Below are 12,417 nucleotides of genomic sequence, written 5' to 3' on the forward strand. Positions count from 1 at the left end.
AGTGTAAATAATTGTGTATGTACTCAAAGAGTAGCTTTACAAAATATAAACCTGAAGTCTTCGCTTGTAGAAACTATCTACACAACAACGAAGAGAGACATAATAATTTCTGAAAATTAATGTGTTACACGATCCAAATTATTATTATTATTTAAAAAATCTTAAACAACTTAAAGGAATTTAAAAAAGGATTCCATGGTACGGTTCTAGTTTCCTTGTTCTTTCTGAACATTCTTCTGTACTAACATGAATACTACCCTTACACTAGATATACTGTTTCTTTGACTGTTCAGCTAAAAGACATTGCATTACACTTACTTTTCTGTAGTTAGCCGAATCCAATCATAATTACCTAGGTATTATTTTATTTGGCAACTTGACAAGATTTAAGTTCTTGATTTCATGGAGTCATAGCAAAATTGTTTATTTCAAATTGTTACTTTATGTATAAAGCTGTTAGATTCATTTTTTTTAAACCAAATAATATTTATAATCTCTTACAGTTTGATGGATAATTTGAATACAGATATGCTAATACCATTTTACTAAATATTGCAATTTGTGAATGTTTGAAAGCACTTTAGCTATTACGCAATAATGGGGTTTTCATTTCATATGTAATATATTTAAACTTATATTTGTTAACACGTATTTATAAACATGATCAACACAGTTGGCTTGAATTTACTGAATGGCAAGGAAGCATAAAGGGGAGAAAAAAAAATATAGCGATTTACGCCTAACGTATCTGCAACCCAATTAACAGTAATGATATTAGGGTTGCATACCATGCAAAGATAAGTATTGGAGGCAAGAGCAAAATTTTTATCACCATTAGCAATACGTAAGGTGGGGTTTCTCAATCTGAGGTTCGGAAGCTCTTGGTGGTGGGTCCGTGGTCAATACATGGGAGTCACGATAGAAAGTTAAAAACGTTAATGCAATTAGGATCTAGTTGTAGAATAATGCATACACGTAAGCGTTAAAACAACCATAATAATAATAATAATAAAACTTATCAGAGGCCGGAAATTACTTATAGGAGTCACTGGCAAGAGGTTGTAATAAAGGGGGGATAAGTTTAACTCAACTTTTTTAATTTAAGGAATAACTTACATATAACGAAAAGTATCAAAATGTTAAAAAGTAAGCCAGATAGTATCATATAAAGAAATAACTGTTTCTAAGACGTTCGATCGATTTATACATTTGGAGGCTCAATAATCATAACATAAACTGCGCAACTAAATTTTTGTTCTATAAGAAATGATTTGGGAACAATTATCAGCATATATAATAGTGGTTTGTAGATTATACCTGGCACACATTCTATACTTTTGATATTCACTAAAATAAAATAAAAGTGTGAGTGAGTTTAGTGAAGAGCTTTAATCCATTTTTTGAAAAACCAAAGACCAGTTCCCTTCTTAGAAATTCATAGTTTTAAGAGCGGCTTTAGGACATGTTCAGATTTTTGTGTTGTAGGTGGGCATCAAGTCAGATTTTTCAATTCTACATATGCATTGTTTATGAATCCACGTGAGACTTATCATTTTCAGACATCATGCTTTGACCTCTGAAAAACTAACATGAGGAGTTCGTTTAGAAATAACTTGATATGGACATTTGGAAGAAATTTGTTGACGACATATGAAAATATTTGAGGGAACAAAGACGGAAAGCACTGGAAATACTTCAGTGAAGATGGCTGATCATTAATCTCGAATCTGAAACTTTTCGATTACTCAGTGCGAACGCTAATAGTTCAACTCCGCTTGCTCGGCCTAAATACATGTATTTACCAATTCAAAACGGACCAAATACGTTCAATTAAGTTCAGCTCTGAGGATTGAATAGGCCAGGGTAGGTGATAAACTACATCTAGAAGTTCCTCAAACCACGCAGCAACAGATTCAGCTGTGTGAATGAGCATATTATCATCCTAGAATATAACGTCATTGCCTGAAAACAACGTCTGGTCCACACGATACAACTGGTCCCTTAAAATGTGACCTGATCACAAGTAATGACGCGTCCAGTATACATCAGCACAGAGTCTACTGAAAATCAGAATATTATGGCTAGCAACATGCTAGACCCACCGTTAGACAACATGTTTCATGTTGGATAAAGACGCTAAATAACTTATCATAAGTTTGCTGAAGCGTCCGGTACACATAATCAGAACCCATGGTTCGAAATAGAGTGATCGATACATATCTCAGCTATATGACACGTTTCCAGTCATAAGCAGTGCATACTGCACTTTCGCAGCACCATTAGTGCCATGCTAAAGTGTTACGGTTCCTTGGCAGCGGTTTCACTCGTGCAACGTACCTCGTAAGTCATGTCATGTAATTCGCGGCCGATTGTGATTATTATTGACATAGGCCGTCGAGAAGTATTGCTTATACTGCTTTGTCTTTTGCACCACAGTCGCATGACGGTTATGAATGACAACCCGTATTAATGCTCGGCGGGCCCTGTCACTAAGAGTTTTCTTCCGATCACTGCTTCTCTTCGTCGACGTAGTTTAGTATCGCGTTCTGCCATTACATTGGAAACTGCCTCTCGCGACACATGCATACATTTGTCACTTTCGTCTTGATCGTACCACATAACCAAGCCCTAACAATTTACTTTCTTCGGAAATCAGAGACTTAACCCATTTTACACTTTCACTGATTGCTCAGTTCATAATACAGGCCGTCCTACAGTTCCTAATGTAGTATGGATTTTTCTGTTACACACCACCATCTGCCCGTTGCTCTGGTCACCGCCTGATCATTTTCTAACTAGACACATGATGTCTTTGCAGCTCCACCAAGTAAATTGATAAATGTGTACAATTTCGTGAAAATATTCTTATAGGTTATAACGTTATTTCAGAAATTTTATAATTTGTACCATCTATTCCGTTTCTTGAAATGGTATTACCTTCAACTTTTCAAACTGTGTCACTCAGGAAAGTAGTTGAATTCTATTCAGTAGCGAAAGGCTACTTAAATTAACGTAATATATCTTGTTTCCGTAAACAATATAGAAAATTAGATATATGCGTCATTACAGCAACTAGCTCAGTAATTTTCAGTGATTGTTCGCAGGGTACTCATTGATCATAGAGTAGATCCTGATGACTTAGACATAGACAATAAAACAGATATATGTACAATACTTTTCCAAAGCCTCTTTTTCTCCCATAATAAATCATATGGAAGACCTGTTCTCACAGTAGGAACATGAATACATTTTTTACTAACTTTTTATTACGATGAATTGCTTTGAGATGGTGAATTTCAACATCTAAATAGGCTTATGGGTTTTAAGGAATAAATCTTCTGAGTATTACAAATATTGAAAATAAATCGGTGTAAATATGTATATTTACTTATCTATGTATTATCTGCGAAGCTGTGAAAAATTATATATTTTCAAATAGGGTAACGCCATTAGTTATTAAGAGGAAATATGGTAGCTTACGACCGTGTTTAAATTTTGAGAAACAATAAGTTTAGTAGCTTGACTTACTATAGTTTAATACTTACTATAATAAGTTTAGCACTTACGACAGTTGCAAATCCTGATCAGAAGTAAGCAAGCCTACAAAAGTCAAATACATGGCAATTTAAATGGAAGGCATTAACGTTGGCCAGAAAATTCAGACACACTAAGTGAAGACAATTCAAAGATGCAAGAAATAAACTATGTTGTTCATTAATAATTATGATACATATATAATCTGGAAGATAATATACTTGATTAGCGAATAATAGTTATCTAACGCTTTATTTTCCGGGCGTGTAGCTTAGAATTTGATCCATGTTAGGAGTCTAAGAGAGAAATAAAAATATTCGTTTGAATTGAACGTCAAGCAGTATGTTTCATCTCAAATAGTTTTGATGGTGGACAGGAAGGTTACACTCAAGTAAATTAGTCAATCAATCTGAATTGGTTTGAGTCGATTTTCTAAAAGACTGATTTTAATACAGTTTTTTGTTCTATACTTTAAACACTAAAAAATTTTATATGGAAAATATCTCTAAGCAAATAAACAGTTCATTGATATTAAGTACGAGTACGTTCCACACTAATGAAGCGATTATGTGAAATGTTTCGGAGATATGAATCATTTACAAGTATCATGCTTCATACATTTAAAAAATAGCATGTAAAGGTGAAAGCAAAATACATTCAGAATTACTATATAGTTATACTGTCCTATCCGCTGATCTAGTGGTTAAGGAGTGCCTCTGTAATTCATAGAATCTCGGTTTGATTTCGTGGTTGAAGAGCCTTGAACGCATTACAGTGACTCGAATAGCCCCTTAAACTGTAGATCAACGTCTCATATAGCCTCGGTGCTAAAAAGGGACGATAAACTCAAAGCAAAAAAAAAAAACAATAGTTATACCCTGTTATTTACACTACATAATATCCAATTGAAAGACAGATTGAAAGGAAATGAAAAGGAATATGCTGATCTGCTGAAAATATAATTAGATACCCAATTAAAAAAAATAAAAAATAGCTTGAAGACCTAGTGAGTTTCATTTCTAGGAACTTAAGGTTCCAAATTTGTGTGTATTTTATTCGTATAAAAAGGTACCGGTAATATACATTTTCGTTAGATAAGACCGCGGTGGCTCAGTGGTAGAGCGTTCATCTATGATGCCTGGGGTTCTTGGTTCGATTCCCGTTCACGTCAAATGGACTTTGTGGTGGACAAACACCGTGTGCGTGGTTTTCTCGGGGTTCTCCCACTTCCTCGCACTTTCTTCACTCCATCATTTCATTCATTTCTCATCATCACCGTCTCCCTTAGCCTAGCAGGCATTTCACTTCATTTTCGTTTGAAGTAACATATTTTCAACAGTATACAAAAATGCCTTTCTGAATAATAAAGTGAAATGATATTCTGCAGTTGTTAACAGCTAACAAATACAGGTTCACGATATTGAAAAAAAACCTTCAAATACAAATGAAAATAGTGTAATTTTGTACTGACGTTACCAGCGTAGTTAAAGAAGGGAATGATTTTAGAGAACTTGCTTCTAAGGTGAGGTGTACGTACACTATTCAATTTCAAACATTAGAACAAAGACTGTTGTTGACTCTTACAAAATACATCAATTTACCATAGTAAAATATAAAAACAACATATCGATAAACAAAAGATAAATCGATCTATAGATAATTTATAACATCTAAGAGTAGAATGTTTTCCTTCCACGAGTTCAATAAATATAGTGAGTATACGTTAAACTTTGATAGTATGCACTGAGAAAAAAAATATAGGTGGCGTACTTAAAAAGATAGGTTACATGCATAATTCCTGTATTTTTTGGACTTAATGTACAGCACAGTAACTGAAAACGCATGTTTCATAACACTTTTCCTATAAGTGTGCCATCTATACATACTTTCCGTATGAAACAATATAGGTGGACAGGATCTTAAATACAAATGGACGTATATAACATATAGCTGAGGAATATGACATAAGTATATGCTTGTGATATACGGAAAATTGTTAGACGTCAGATATTCTGCAACGGCATGATGTAACATTTAAAGGCAGAGCGTATGTAGCATATGGATAACGTATGCTGCATACTGATTTTTGTCATAAGCAAGAGGAATCCATATATTTGTACACTCCACATCTAAAAAATTGCGACAGTTAATGCCATGCAGCTAGGCCACCTAATATACACCTCCTTATCCTATAATCGTGCCTGGTAAAGAGACCCACTCTCTCTCCTCCTTTCTTCTCTCAAATACTAAAGTCAGCCAACAATATAAGCGCAATTCCAATTTCAAACTATACATGTATTAGTATCGATAAAATGACATTAATACCGAGACGAAACAAAATTCATAAGTTGATGTAGGAAGAAACTGAAACACACACAATGAAAAATTAAAACCAATGGATATATAATACACACAGGTTCAGAAATGACACCGATTGAGAGAGAGAGAGAAAAGGGGAGAGGAGAAGAAAAAGAAAAGGGAGAACAGATAATAATATGGAATTTAAACGTAGTAAGAAAAGAACCTAACATAAAGTTCCGTTTGCAGAAATCCAACAGTAATATAGAAATAACGTTTGTTTTATATATTTTTCAGGAATATTCGAATATATAGAGGATGCATGAAACATTCATTAAGTCACTTTCAAAAAGTATAGCATACTCAATTTCCAGTAGAACTAGATCTCCGAGACACATCTAGGATAGGAAGTTCCTAGTTAATTAGATTTTCCAGACCAGGTCGATCGGGCCCTTGCTCCGTGTTAACTTCGGAACACGCACACGCACATGAATTGTGTGTGTGCGTGAGAGAGGGGGGAGAAGTGAAAGATTCAAAGACAGGATAGGGAAAGTCAAGAAAGAAAGAGAGAAAGAAGAATATAAATGTGAAATTTACCTATCATTATAGTGTATGGTGAAGAACGCACACACTGTTTACTCGAATTCTCGTCAGTTGATACCTTGGAAGTTCTCCAACAGAAGATGAATCACTGACTCTAGCCATTATTTTATGTGGAAAAATGATGCTATATGACGGTAAATTGAACCGAGATTTTCCATATTATTATCTGTTCTCCCTTTTCTTTTTCTTCTTCTCTCCCCTTCTCTCTCTCTCTCTCAATCGGTGTCATTTCTGAACCTGTGTGTATTATATATCCATTGGTTTTAATTTTTCATTGTGTGTGTTTCAGTTTCTTCCTACATCAACTTATGAATTTTGTTTCGTCTCGGTATTAATATCATTTTATCGATACTAATACATGTATAGTTTGAAATTAGAATTGCGCTTATATTGTTGGCTGACTTTAGTATTTGAGAGAAGAAAGGAGGAGAGAGAGTGGGTTTCTTTACCAGGCACGATTATAGGATAAGGAGGTGTATATTAGGTGGCCTAGTTGCATGGCATTAACTATCGCAATTTTTTAGATACGAAGTGTACAATATATCTCTGTCCGGAGAATGGATTTTTCTGTGTGCCTGAAAAGGAAAAATGAAACCTTTCCTTCAATTTCTCACAATTGTGTTCTGTATAGATTAAAGAAGACAAATAATTAATGAAAGTTAATGATTATGTAATAATTGGTGGAATGAAATGTGGGAGGAAACTGGAGAAACCTCAGAAAACCCACGAACACGATGTTGTTCCACCATAAGCTCACACGGCCTGGGATCGAACCAAAGACAAGATGTAAGTGCTGTATAACTGAGCCACAATGTCTCATAATTTTTCTTTATAGTAAGTCGGCTTTTGTAGTATGCAGGGCCATAAAAGATAAGATCACTATACTCCGTTTGAATCAGTACTTTCCATTCAACCCAGGGTCCACGTACGTAAAATGCACTACACTGCATTACAAACTTCAAAATTTCAACATTACGAGTAGAGAAAATTCAGTTCAGAGAATTTCTCAGAATGGTAAATTATTGTTTACTAGGATAGTATGCAAATGCATGCAAAATTCCCTATAAAAATTATTAATACAGACGATGAGTTGTTCAGAAAATAGAAGAAAAAGTAACCTAGAGAAACAAAATATTGTCCTCCATCAAACATTGGAATCACCACCAGATTCTTTTGGAGTGGTTAGGCTCCTTTAAATTCAGTTTCAGACATTCTAATTGATAACAGTAGTAATGGAATACATAGAGTAGCACGTACTAAAAACGGAAAATTATTATCAATGCTGATGCCATAAGGAGAGATGTTTTTGTCGCTGTAGTAGAAATAGAGCAATACACATTTTATGATTTTTGAAACCTTTAACTGGAAAGCGAGTCTATTTTTAAACCAGTTTAATAATTGCTATGAAAATATGAGTCGGATCAGTTTCCATAAATATCTCACATTCAGTATATTGATCCCTAAAATTTACTTTGTCATTGAACCACCACGAACCAAAAACTAAAGCTCCCAGTGTCGGACTGGCTAAGTTGAGGATCCTTGGCGCGGTGTCCTTAAAGATCCAACGGTGTCCTTAAAGATCCGCGATATATACAGGCGCGGATCCAACGGGGTCTATAGCACCCCTTTGACGCTCAGGTATACACTGGATAAAGTGGGCTTCAATCCTGCTTTACACTGAATAACCCTGCAAACTAAGGTTTAGACCCTCCCTTAATCATATTGTTGATCCGCCACTATATATATATAGTTTGTCTCAAAAGCCCCCTTGCAGAGCAATTCTATTATTATTATCACTATAAAACCGTCTGCAAATATGATGTTTTCAATCTAAAGTGAATGATTTTTTTTATCGGACGAGTCGTTTGGGCTGTACACTCTTTATTATCCCAATTTTAAATGAAAATGCTACGTTGTCATTTACCTGGACTCACAACATAAGTGAATGAAGTTACTGTCTTTTACGCTAACTTGTCGATGGCCAGTCTCCATTTCAAACATGCCTCTATTCACCATACTCTTACAAAATTTATCCCTACCGGTAAATGGAAACGTTGGATTTTAACATTGGACGCATAATGAGTGTACAGCCCGAACGGCTCGTCCGATTAAAAAAAAAATCCTTCAATTTAGATTGAAAACATTATATCTGGAGATGGTCAGTCTCCTTACATTTTGCTGTAACCCTGATAATAACAGTTACCCTATGTCAGGGGACTTTTGAGACAACCTGTATGTATACATAGACTTAACGTTACGGACTAGTGAGAGCCTTTGCTAAGTACGAAATTTCACTGGCCCACGGAGCAGTTACTGATATGAACGCGGGGGACCCAAGAAGACTTCTTTCGGAAAGATGAACTTAGGCTTCCGCAACCTTTTTGCTAGGAATACGCAAGAAAGCATTTGCGATCGCGAAAATTCGACCAAGGCCTACAGGTCCTGCGCCTCGTGATCCCTGCGGGCCCCTTGGGCCTTGGGCCTCGAGCCCTTGGAGATCGTCAAGTAGGCAACGTGGCCAGTCCGGCACTGCTTAGATTAAAGTCTAGGGCAGATGCAGCTTAGGAGCGGCATACTTAGTTTCTTCCCTCTATTCGCATTATAATAAATTTATTTATTGTACTAGAAATGTCCCATGTGTGTGCATTTGCGCATTAGAAATTGTAATATTCTTTTCCCTGTTCGAGAGCATGCTATATAACTCGACCAAAATATAACTATTTATTCACGTATTAAAACTGAATGACCAACAGCACTTTCAAATTCGATACGTAGAAATTTATTTCATATTAGAGTATTATTATTATTATTATTATTATTATTATTATTATTATTATTATTATTATTATTATTATTATTGTTGGAAAGGAGTGTCGATCCCAGAAGTAGCCTATGGCGCCATAGTGTGTTAGCCCAGCCAACAAACCCGCTTCCCTAAGTAAATTATTGGTGACATAACTGTTCTCAAGGGAACTTTTGCTTTTCTTTGATAAGAATAACACTATTGACACTATGAGAATGACACTCTGATAAGAATGACGCTTTATTTGTGGTTTTGTTGATGGGGAAAATGGGCAAAGATACTCTGCCTCTAAAACAGAGGTAAAAGTATATCTGAAAAGGTAGGGGGACGCATGATGTAACGCCGTCCCCCGTGCCTATCTTTGCCCATTATAATTCTTTTAGAAAGTGGGGGATGCCATAGATATTTTCTGGAAGTGGGGGGACGACGTCCCCCGTGTTCTCCACACTTTTACCCTTGCTCTAAACTCAAAAGATATGTGCTGGAACACTGATTTTGAGAAATTCACGATTTCCTGTTTAGCAAAAACCCACAACACTATGATAACATCACGAATATTATAGATACGGCTTTGTGATTTTCTTAAATGTCCCACGATCACATGATCTATCTCCTATTAATAATTCATTTTCGGCCAAGACTGAAGATATGGTCTTTTGCGTTTGTACGGCAGCATTAGTTCTAAGTTCATAATATGAATTGAAATTAAAATATTTCAATTATTGTTTCTTTGTAACTCTACGATGAGGCACTGAACATTGTCAAGTAAAGTTGAAAGGAAACAAAATGCAATACTGCAAAAATGTAAAGTAATATTTCCTTTAGAAAATAATAAAAAAAGATTCGTTACATATTAGGTACTATTTTATATTTTATTAAAATTAATCAGAAAATTAAGAAAGAAATAGCAACGATAACACAATTATTTAATGAAACACATTAATAAATGTCTGTGAAGTATTATTCAAAGCCAAAAACAGACTTGCGAATTCAGTAGTCAACAGCTAAATGACTATACAGTTGGCAAAGAAGAAAAATGTATCAGAAAAAATTATAGCTGAGTATTCTATTGTCTAGATATGGTTTTGCACAATATTATCTAGGAACAAGATTTCCCCTCTCAGTGTGAAATATTTAAGTTGTAAAATTGCGTTAATATTTTCCCATATTAAAAAGAAATCTACGATGCCATATTCCAGAGGATAGCAAATGCTTTGTCTTCCAAGTGCTCAAGTTATTATCATATGTGCAGTGAATATGTATTTCAATCGTAAATAACTAGAAATATGTCGAATATTCTGGATTGTACCATTTAATGTTACTTCTTTCAATATCAGATTGGATTAGACAAGGGGATTGACACTAGTGAGTATTTAACTTTCTAGTAAGAAAATTGAAATTAAAAAATCGCTTGAATAAAGTATTTTCACAAGCCGGGTAACACCATTTTATTAAAAAAAGAAGTCTACTTTCATTTTTCTCTTTTATTGTCACATCTGTGAGACTAACATTTACTGTATATCAATAAAGAAATACAATCTTTAATTAATAAATTCCACGCATATGCCCAATAGATGGGATAAGAGAGGTGAAGAGTAATGAAAGCGAATGGTTGTAAAATATTTTGGTGGAATGATAATGTGGTAAGAAACGTGATAATACCGGGGAAACTGAATGTTGTCTACCGCAAACTCACTTGTACTACGATGGACAACCAACACAAGAACCGGGTGCTCTACTACTCAACTACTGTGATACTTTATACAATAATCTATTGCTTTTCGAATATAGCGTATTGAGGATAAAACCACCACAAAAGTATTGTGTTAGATATGAAGTTGTGTTTCACTAGCAAAGACTATTTATTTATTTAAATGAAAAGAAAGTAAGAAAGCGTAGCAAAGATCTATAATTTCCCGAGAAAAAAGTATTTATACTACGATCTATAAGTAAACAATTAAAAGTAGTAATTTCATTTACATAAGATTAATACATGGTATAAGTTTTGTCTGATGATTTTAAATAATAAAAAAGTATTTTACCTCTCTGTTGTATTATAACCCAGGAAAGTCATTTATTTGCCTCTGATGAATTTATGCGTTTTTTTTTTAAAAAAAAGAGTATTTAGATTTTAACCGTGATAGTAATTTATTTAAACTTTAGTTAATATAGCAAATGCTACATTATTTATCTCTATAATCTAAAATAATTAAAATCTCAAAATTAATATATTAATTCAACAAGCATTTTAAATTTATCTTTTCTCTTCTCACGGCGATTAAGAGAGAAAAAAAAGAATGGTACTTACCCTCTCTGATTGAGGCCCTCGGCTGTTCTGTTTGCGCTGGAGAATCGATTCATAGATACAGACTCAGACCTTCCTGCTTCTTGGCCCGCTTCCCTCCTGCTGGATTAGTTTTCGGATCGTCCGTGTACTAGTGACATCTGTTGGAGAACAAGGGAATCTCTTGTAAAAGGAACATTTCAGCCGGATTGCAATTACGTTCATTCAACATTAAGATTATTAATAAAAGCTGTATTTACAACTGTTTCATTGATAAATTAGTGTCAAAGATAATAACTCAAATTTATATTATTATTGCTCGATAAATGCTACATGTACATATTACAGTTACAAATGGTTTATATTAAGATAAGATTTAATATCGAAAATAATGCATCATTGGTAATTTTAAGACCTGCGGTATTTCTAACGTCATGCTTTATTGAAATTTAGTAAGTATTATATGATAGTACGTTTGTTAACTTTTTAAATTGTAATTTAATAATTGTATTTGAAAGAAAGACTGTATTTTTTCATTAATTTAATCCTGATGGATCAGAAGAAAGATTTTGTAGTAATTGATAACTGAAATGAAATGAAATTTCTTGTTTAACGTTAAACGATTATGTAATTTAGGCTAAAGGAAACGGGTGATTCATGGAAGTATATATAATTGTGAAAAATGTTATGGGAGGAAATGGTAGATCCACGAGAAAACTGATAGACTCGATGTTGTGTGCCACAAACTGACTTGACCTAGGATCAAACGAGGGACCTTATTCTGCCACTGAATCACCATATCCCGCAATATTTAAAAACTGTATATCTTAATGGAAAATATCTGTTTACAGTATTTAAAAGCCACTCTGTCTGTGACGTAATAACTGTTGAACTA

The 12,417-nt window shown here is 34.3% G+C and overlaps 1 protein-coding gene across 3 annotated transcripts in view; it reads right to left on the reverse strand.

Annotated features, from left to right (window-relative positions):
- The window catches only part of LOC145668446 (uncharacterized), a 272,604-nt gene extending 260,928 nt beyond the window's left edge, over positions 1–11,676 (reverse strand). For 2 of the 3 annotated variants that reach the window (XM_081736323.1, XM_081736320.1), the window contains exon 1: positions 11,547–11,631. The gene's annotated coding sequence lies outside the window, so the exon portion shown is untranslated. Of the gene's footprint in view, positions 1–11,546 lie in introns of all 3 variants that reach the window. The other variant, XM_081736322.1, reaches the window with a different exon arrangement.
- Between the last annotated feature and the right edge of the window lie 741 nt (positions 11,677–12,417).

Source organism: Thermobia domestica, chromosome 13 (assembly GCF_964235325.1).
Source record: "Thermobia domestica chromosome 13, izTheDome1.hap1.1, whole genome shotgun sequence".
Lineage (NCBI taxonomy): Eukaryota > Metazoa > Arthropoda > Insecta > Zygentoma > Lepismatidae > Thermobia > Thermobia domestica.